This window comes from Macrobrachium nipponense, chromosome 2, assembly GCF_015104395.2.
Source record: "Macrobrachium nipponense isolate FS-2020 chromosome 2, ASM1510439v2, whole genome shotgun sequence".
NCBI lineage: Eukaryota > Metazoa > Arthropoda > Malacostraca > Decapoda > Palaemonidae > Macrobrachium > Macrobrachium nipponense.
This window is the reverse complement of record NC_087201.1, coordinates 145,922,935-145,930,434: the sequence shown is the minus strand read 5'-3', so window position 1 is coordinate 145,930,434 and position 7,500 is coordinate 145,922,935.

The following is a 7,500-nucleotide window of genomic DNA, read 5'->3' as shown; positions in this document are numbered from 1 at the left end:
TATATATATACCTATTACATTTATGCAAAATACGACAAATAAGCTACGAAGTTAAGAAGTAGTGGTCCATTTCCTAAGTTTATTGGCATAATATCTTGATTTGAAATTACTACTTAATTCTATTCGAGCAACAGAAACATCCATAATTGTTCATGAAATTTAGGTAGATACACAATGAAAATAAAATAGACCGAAAAGAGAGAAGACTTTCAGATTGAAACGTTCGATTTGAAAATCGACATTTTGCATTACAATCGTAAAACCTATAATAAGCGTTCGAGCCATCCCGTCGCTTGGCTAGTGTTAAAGACGAAACTGAACTGAAAACCATTCATGCGAGAACATTGATATATAGGAGGGTAAAACGGCCTCTAAACCGAACAGCCATATACAAGAACAAGGCGTGATCCGACCTCCAGCTTACTCGGGACGCTTGTAATATTTTCCGCTCACGCATAAGCTGTAAACATTATATTTCTGTCTTAACGTGAAGTACTCATAATTAGTACTACTCATACTAACAATGATTAAATAAAAAGAATACATATTTAATACGTTCATATATTCTACTTTATAAGTGGAAACACAATATAATTAAACAGAAATGTAGCCTTTAAATTCAGTACATCAAATAAATTAAAACATGCTATAATCTACGGCCAAACAGCTCGTTGTTTCCCCAACGAAATTGAAAAAAAAAACGCTACAATTTATTAGAAATCATTTTTCTGTACTGTTTAACATGCACATAATTTATTTTTTACATTTTTATTCCAATATATGAATTATAAATATCCTGTCCTAAAGTTTCTGTATCTTTAGCTCAACGCAAAACACCTTTTTTCGGGCCTACTTAGGCTTTCCCACTCCACCTGTCCCCAACAACAACAACAACAACGAAGCAGTTTGCAAGCATATTCCCCCAGTAAGCGAAAAGCAAATTTCAACATCGAGGTAAATAAGATAGATGATTAACGTATTAAAAGAGGGAGGGCAGTAGGAGGAGGGGGGGGGGATAAGGGGGTTTCCGGGGAGGGGCCGATAAGGCCTAGAGATTTAGTGTAAGAAAATACTAGCGACGAACCATTGCTTGAAAATACATTCTTATCTTAGTGAAGGATCCAATCAAAGAGAAAGAAGTAATAGGATCTCCCTCTTGTAAAAATAGTTCCTCCAGTTACCACGGTTCGGTCGTCCCGTGTTTGAATGAACTGGTCGGTCTTTGTGCTTCGAGAATGTCTTTCCCAGGAGCCACTCATTCATTTTTTAATGTTTTTTCAATTGGTATGTCATGGCCAGCTAGTGATCGAGCTTGTGAAGAAGCCTAAAGAGAGAGAGAGAGAGAGAGAGAGAGAGAGTTGGCTGTGAATAATTGTTTGTGAGAATCAGGTACGCTAGCGCATGCCAAAAAAGCTTCAAAACAATCTATATTCAAAGTGCGATTTATGAAGTACTGAATACTGAAAAAAGGGAATTAAATGAATTGCTAATTGGAAATGCATGTTAACATTAATGAAAAATTGTAAATTGATACCGCAAATAAATATATAACAATACAACCAAGCAGATAATCCCCATAGTCAATCAGGATAAAGATTGACAAATATGGAAAGAGGAGTTTATTAAAGGAAATTCACGATTAAATATAGTATATATCATTATTGAGCTGATATATATATTTATATATCATATATTATTATATATATATATTATATATAGATGCATATATCTAATATATATCTATATATATATATATATGACTTATATCTATATATATAAATATGAATTATATATATCTATATCTATATATATATATATATATATATATATATCTATCTAATATATATATATATTACATATATATATAGTATATATATATATATATATATATATATATATATATATATATTATACATATATATCTAATAAAAGGAGCCCATAAAAACACCAAAATGTAGAGAGAAAAAGTACTATATTTCAGAGACTGCTGTCTCTCTCTTCAGGTATATGAATGAGAAAAGTTTACAGAAAAGGTGGTATTTATACCAAGAGATTCGTCCACAAGTAAGCCAATTTAGGTCACCCCCACTGATAATCTTCCTTTAATCTTCTTAGCGTTGGTTAATGAATGAACACTGCATCGACGATGTCCGATGTCCAATTCCCTTTTGAGATGTTCATTACCTGCTTCTCTTTTATTAAGGCCGATTCCATCATTTGACTCTTGTACGGCAGTTGCTGCTATAAATTACACGTGACATATTCAGTTTATTCTATGGTTATGTTCATTTATATGATTGAAAATAGCCGAGTTCTGTTGTCCATACCTAACTGACCGTTTGTGTTGTATTAATCTCTGGGGAAGTGATTTACCTGTAAATCCGATGTAAGATTGGTCACAGTCCTGGCATGGGATCTCATATACCCCAGAGTCTTTGGGCGATGTCTTTTGTTGGACGTTAATCAGGGATTTGGCTAAGGTATTTGGGTAGGTAAATGCAAAAGGGGTTGGATTTCCCAAGGGTGTGAGTTACTCTCTTAATCGTCACCAGGTGGGAATTTTTATTTTATTGTTGGGTGTGTCTCTGTCTTGTCTTTAGGGGGTCGGTAGAAAATTACGTTTTGCTTTTTGAATTGCTTTCTCAATTATATGGTCAGGATACTTTAAAGATGAAAGTTGCTTGCGAATTAGTTCAAATTCTTTTTCCAGGAAATCTGGGAACAAATTCGTAAGGCTCTTAAGAATAGGTTGCTAGCTAGACCTATCTTGATAGTATTGTCATGATAGCTAAAGTAGTGAATATATGAAGTGAGAACGTTGGTTTTCTGTATATGGTAAATTTGTATTCTGTCGTGTCTCTGATTATTAAAACATCAAGAAAAGGAATTTTGTTGTCTGTTTCCCATTCAACTTTAAATTTGATGCTGGGCACTAATGCGTTTAATTTTGAGAGGAATTCATTAAAATTACCCCACTTATTATCCCAAAATGTTAGTATGTCATCCACGTATCTCATCCACAGCATGTTTTTGGGTTTTATTGCATTTATTACTGTAGTTTCAAAGTATTCCATGTACAGATTGGCTAAAATAGGACTTAAAGGACTACCCATACTACACCCGAATTTTTGCTTGTAGAATGATTCCCCGAATGAAAATACGTTATTAGATGCACAAAATTCAACTAACTTTATTATTTTGTCAAGTGCCAAAGGGAAATGATCTGAATAGGGGGATAATTTTTCCCTTAAAAACTGAAGAACGTCCTGTACTGGTACTTTTGTGAATAGGGAGTCTACGTCAAGGCTTAAAAGTTTTATGTTGTGAAGTGGTATATGTGCTTCTCTGAATTTGTGACAAAAGTCTTCCGAATGTTTGATGTGACTGGGAGAAAAAGTGCCTAAAAAAAGGAGAAAGGAGGCCAGCTAACCATTTAGAAATTTTGTAATTGAAAGCTCCGGCGCATGAAACGATGGGTCTGAATGGAAGATTGTCTTTGTGAGTTTTGGGAAGACCATAAAGTAGGGTAATTTAGGATTAATTACTTTAAATTTCTCTAATAGTTCAATACTCTTTTTGTCTTGGCCAATTAATCTTACTTTCCGAAAAAATTCTGTGGGAACGTTCTGGAGGGGATTTTTCGTCAGTTTTTCGTAAGTATTTGTGCGCTAAGGAGCTGGTTGATTTTGTCGAGGTAGAAGTCTTTGTCCATTATTACAATTTTGCCGTCTTTGTCGGATCTACTTATTGTAACATCTAACTTTTTTAGCGAGTGGATGGCTATCATGAATCTGCGGGGAACAGGATATTTCTTATGAAGGTCAGTTAAAGCATTTAGTAACACTCCTTTTAAACATATCTCTTCAACGGCTGTAGTTTTTGTCAGATATGAATTTATCAAAAGCCACTATGAAGTCTAGGTTGTTTTTGCGGTCTGGCATTAGGGCAAAGGATAAGCCTAAATTTAAAACTAAATGTTGATTTACAGTAAGGGGGGTGTTGGATAAGTTTAAAACTTTGTCTTGTTGTTCAAGATTATTCCATGCGCTATTATCTATTAGGTTATTTAACTTGCGTAAAAGTCTGTTGGAATGAGTCACGCTATTATAGGCAGCAATGTCGGAACAGAATGAAATCAGATACCTGTATACGTGGTCCGTAGTGAGGAGGCGAAGATTAGATTTGAGTTCCATATATCACTCTGCGTAGCACAAAGAATGTCGTTTCTCGTATTGGTGATTCTTTCTTCCAGTGAAAATCTTGTGTGATAGAGGGAAGGGGTTTGATTGCAGAGTCCATCTCCCGAATCCGTACATTTTTGAAGTACTTGTTCTTTGAGGCATTCTTCCAAAAAGTGTTTTTGGTTTTCAGCCGGTGTAGTCTGTTCAGTTCTTTTTCAAACTTGCGGAAAACTGGCTTGACTTTTGGAAGTGAGTGAAGAATCGTGGAAAGGCGGTTGAATTCCATAATGGGCTGATAATGACTGGTAAAAGTGTTCTGTAACAACAGAATTCCATCTAATAAAAGGAGCCATAAAACGCCAAAATGTAGAGAGAAAAAGTACTATATTTCAGAGACTGCTGTCTCTCTCTTCAGGTATATGAATGAGAAAAGTTTACAGAAAAGGTGGTATTTATACCAAGAGATTCGTCCACAAGTAGCCCAATTTAGGTCACCCCCGCTGATAATCTTCCTTTAATCTTCTTAAGCGTTGGTTGAATGAACACTGCGTCGACGATGTCCGATGTCCAATTCCCTTTTGAGATGTCATTACCTGCTTCTCTTTTATTAAGGCCGATTCCATCATTTGACTCTTGTACCGGCAGTTGCTGCTATAAATTACACGTGACATATTCCAGTTTATTCTATGGTTATGTCATTTATATGATTGAAAATAGCCGAGTTCTGTTGTCCATACCTAACTGACCGTTTGTGTTGTATTAATCTCTGGGGAAGTGATTTACCTGTAATCCGAATGTAAGATTGCGTCACGTCCTGGCATGGGATCTCATATACCCCAGAGTCTTTGGCGATGTCTTTTGTTGGACGTTAATCAGGGATTTGGCTAAGGTATTTGGGTAGGTAAATGCAAAAGGGTTGGATTTCCCAAGGGTGTGAGTTACTCTCTTAATCGTCACCAGGTGGGGAATTTTTATTTTATTGTTGGGTGTCTCTGGTCTTGTCTTTAGGGGGTCGGTAGAAAATTACGTTTGCTTTTTGAATTGCTTTCTCAATTATATGGTCAGGATACTTTAAAGATGAAAGTTGCTTGCGAATTAGTTCAAATTCTTTTTCCAGGAAATCTGGGGAACAAATTCGTAAGGCTCTTAAGAATAGGTTGCTAGCTAGACCTATTTTTGATAGTATTGTCATGATAGCTAAAGTAGTGAATATATGAAAGTGAGAACGTTGGTTTTCTGTATATGGTAATTTGTATTCTGTCGTGTCTCTGATTATTAAAACATCAAGAAAAGGAATTTTGTTGTCTGTTTCCCATTCAACTTTAAATTTGATGCTGGGCACTAATGCGTTTAATTTTGAGAGGAATTCATTAAAATTACCCCACTTATTATCCCAAAATGTTAGTATGGACATCCACGTATCTCATCCACAGCATGTTTTTGGGTTTTATTGCATTTATTACTGTAGTTTCAAAGTATTCCATGTACAGATTGGCTAAAATAGGACTTAAAGGACTACCCATACTACAACCCGAATTTTTGCTTGTAGAATGATTCCCCGAATGAAAATACGTTATTGTGCACATATTCAACTAACTTTATTATTTTGTCAAGTGCCAAAGGGAAATGATCTGAATAGGGGGATAATTTTTCCCTTAAAAACTGAAGACGTCCTGTACTGGTACTTTTGTGAATAGGGAGTCTACTTCAAGGCTTAAAAGTTTTATGTTGTGAAGTGGTATATGTGCTTCTCTGAATTTGTGACAAAAGTCTTCCGAATGTTTGATGTGACTGGGAGAAAAAGTGCCTAAAAAAGGAGGAGGCCAGCTAACCATTTAGAAATTTTGTAATTGAAAGCTCCGGCGCATGAAACGATGGGTCTGAATGGAAGATTGTCTTTGTGAGTTTTTGGGAAGACCATAAAAGTAGGGTAATTTAGGATTAATTACTTTAAATTTCTCTAATAGTTCAATACTCTTTTTGTCTTGCCAATTAATCTTACTTTCCGAAAAAATTCTGTGGGAACGTTCTGGAGGGGATTTTTCGTCAGTTTTTCGTAAGTATTTGTGTCGCTAAGGAGCTGGTTGATTTTGTCGAGGTAGAAGTCTTTGTCCATTATTACAATTTTGCCGTCTTTGTCGGATCTACTTATTGTAACATCTAACTTTTTTAGCGAGTGGATGGCTATCATGAATCTGCGGGGAACAGGATATTTCTTATGAATGTCAGTTAAAGCATTTAGTAACACTCCTTTTAAACATATCTCTTCACGGCTGTAGTTTTTGTCAGATATGAATTTATCAAAAGCCACTATGAAGTCTAGGTTGATTTTGCGGTCTGGCATTAGGGCAAAGGATAAGCCTAAATTTAAAACTAAATGTTGATTTACAGTAAGGGGGTGTTGGATAAGTTTAAAAACTTTGTCTTGTTGTTCAAGATTATTCCATGCGCTATTATCTATTAGGTTATTTAACTTGCGTAAAAGTCTGTTGAATAGTCACGCTATTATAGGCAGCAATGTCGGAACAGAATGAAAATCAGCTACCATGTATACGTGGTCCGTAGTGAGGAGGCGAAGATTAGATTGAGTTCCATATATCACTCTGCGTAGCACAAAGATGTCGTTTCTCGTATTGGTGATTCTTTCTTCCAGGAAAATCTTGTGTGATAGAGGGAAGGGGTTTGATTGCAGAGTCCATCTCCCGAATCCGTACATTTTTGGAAGTACTTGTTCTTTGAGGCATTCTTCCAAAAAGTGTTTTTGGTTTTCAGCCGGTGAAGTCTGTTCAGTTCTTTTCAAACTTGCGGAAAACTGGCTTGACTTTTGGAAGTGAGTGAAGAATCGTGGAAAGGCGGTTGAATTCCATAATGGGCTGACAATGACTGGTAAAAGTGTTCTGTAACAACAGAATTCCATCTAATAAAAGGAGCCCATAAAAACACCAAAATGTAGAGAAAAGTACTATATTTCAGAGACTGCTGTCTCTCTCTTCAGGTATATGAATGAGAAAAGTTTACAGAAAAGGTGGTATTTATACCAAGAGATTCGTCCACAAGTAAGCCAATTTAGGTCACCCCCGCTGATAATCTTCCTTTAATCTTCTTAAGCGTTGGTTGAATGAACACTGCGTCGACGATGTCCGATGTCCAATTCCCTTTTGAGATGTTCATTACCTGCTTCTCTTTTATTAAGGCCGATTCCATCATTTGACTCTTGTACCGGCAGTTGCTGCTATAAATTACACGTGACATATTCCAGTTTATTCTATGGTTATGTTCATTTATATGATTGAAAATAGCCGAGTTCTGTTGTCCATAC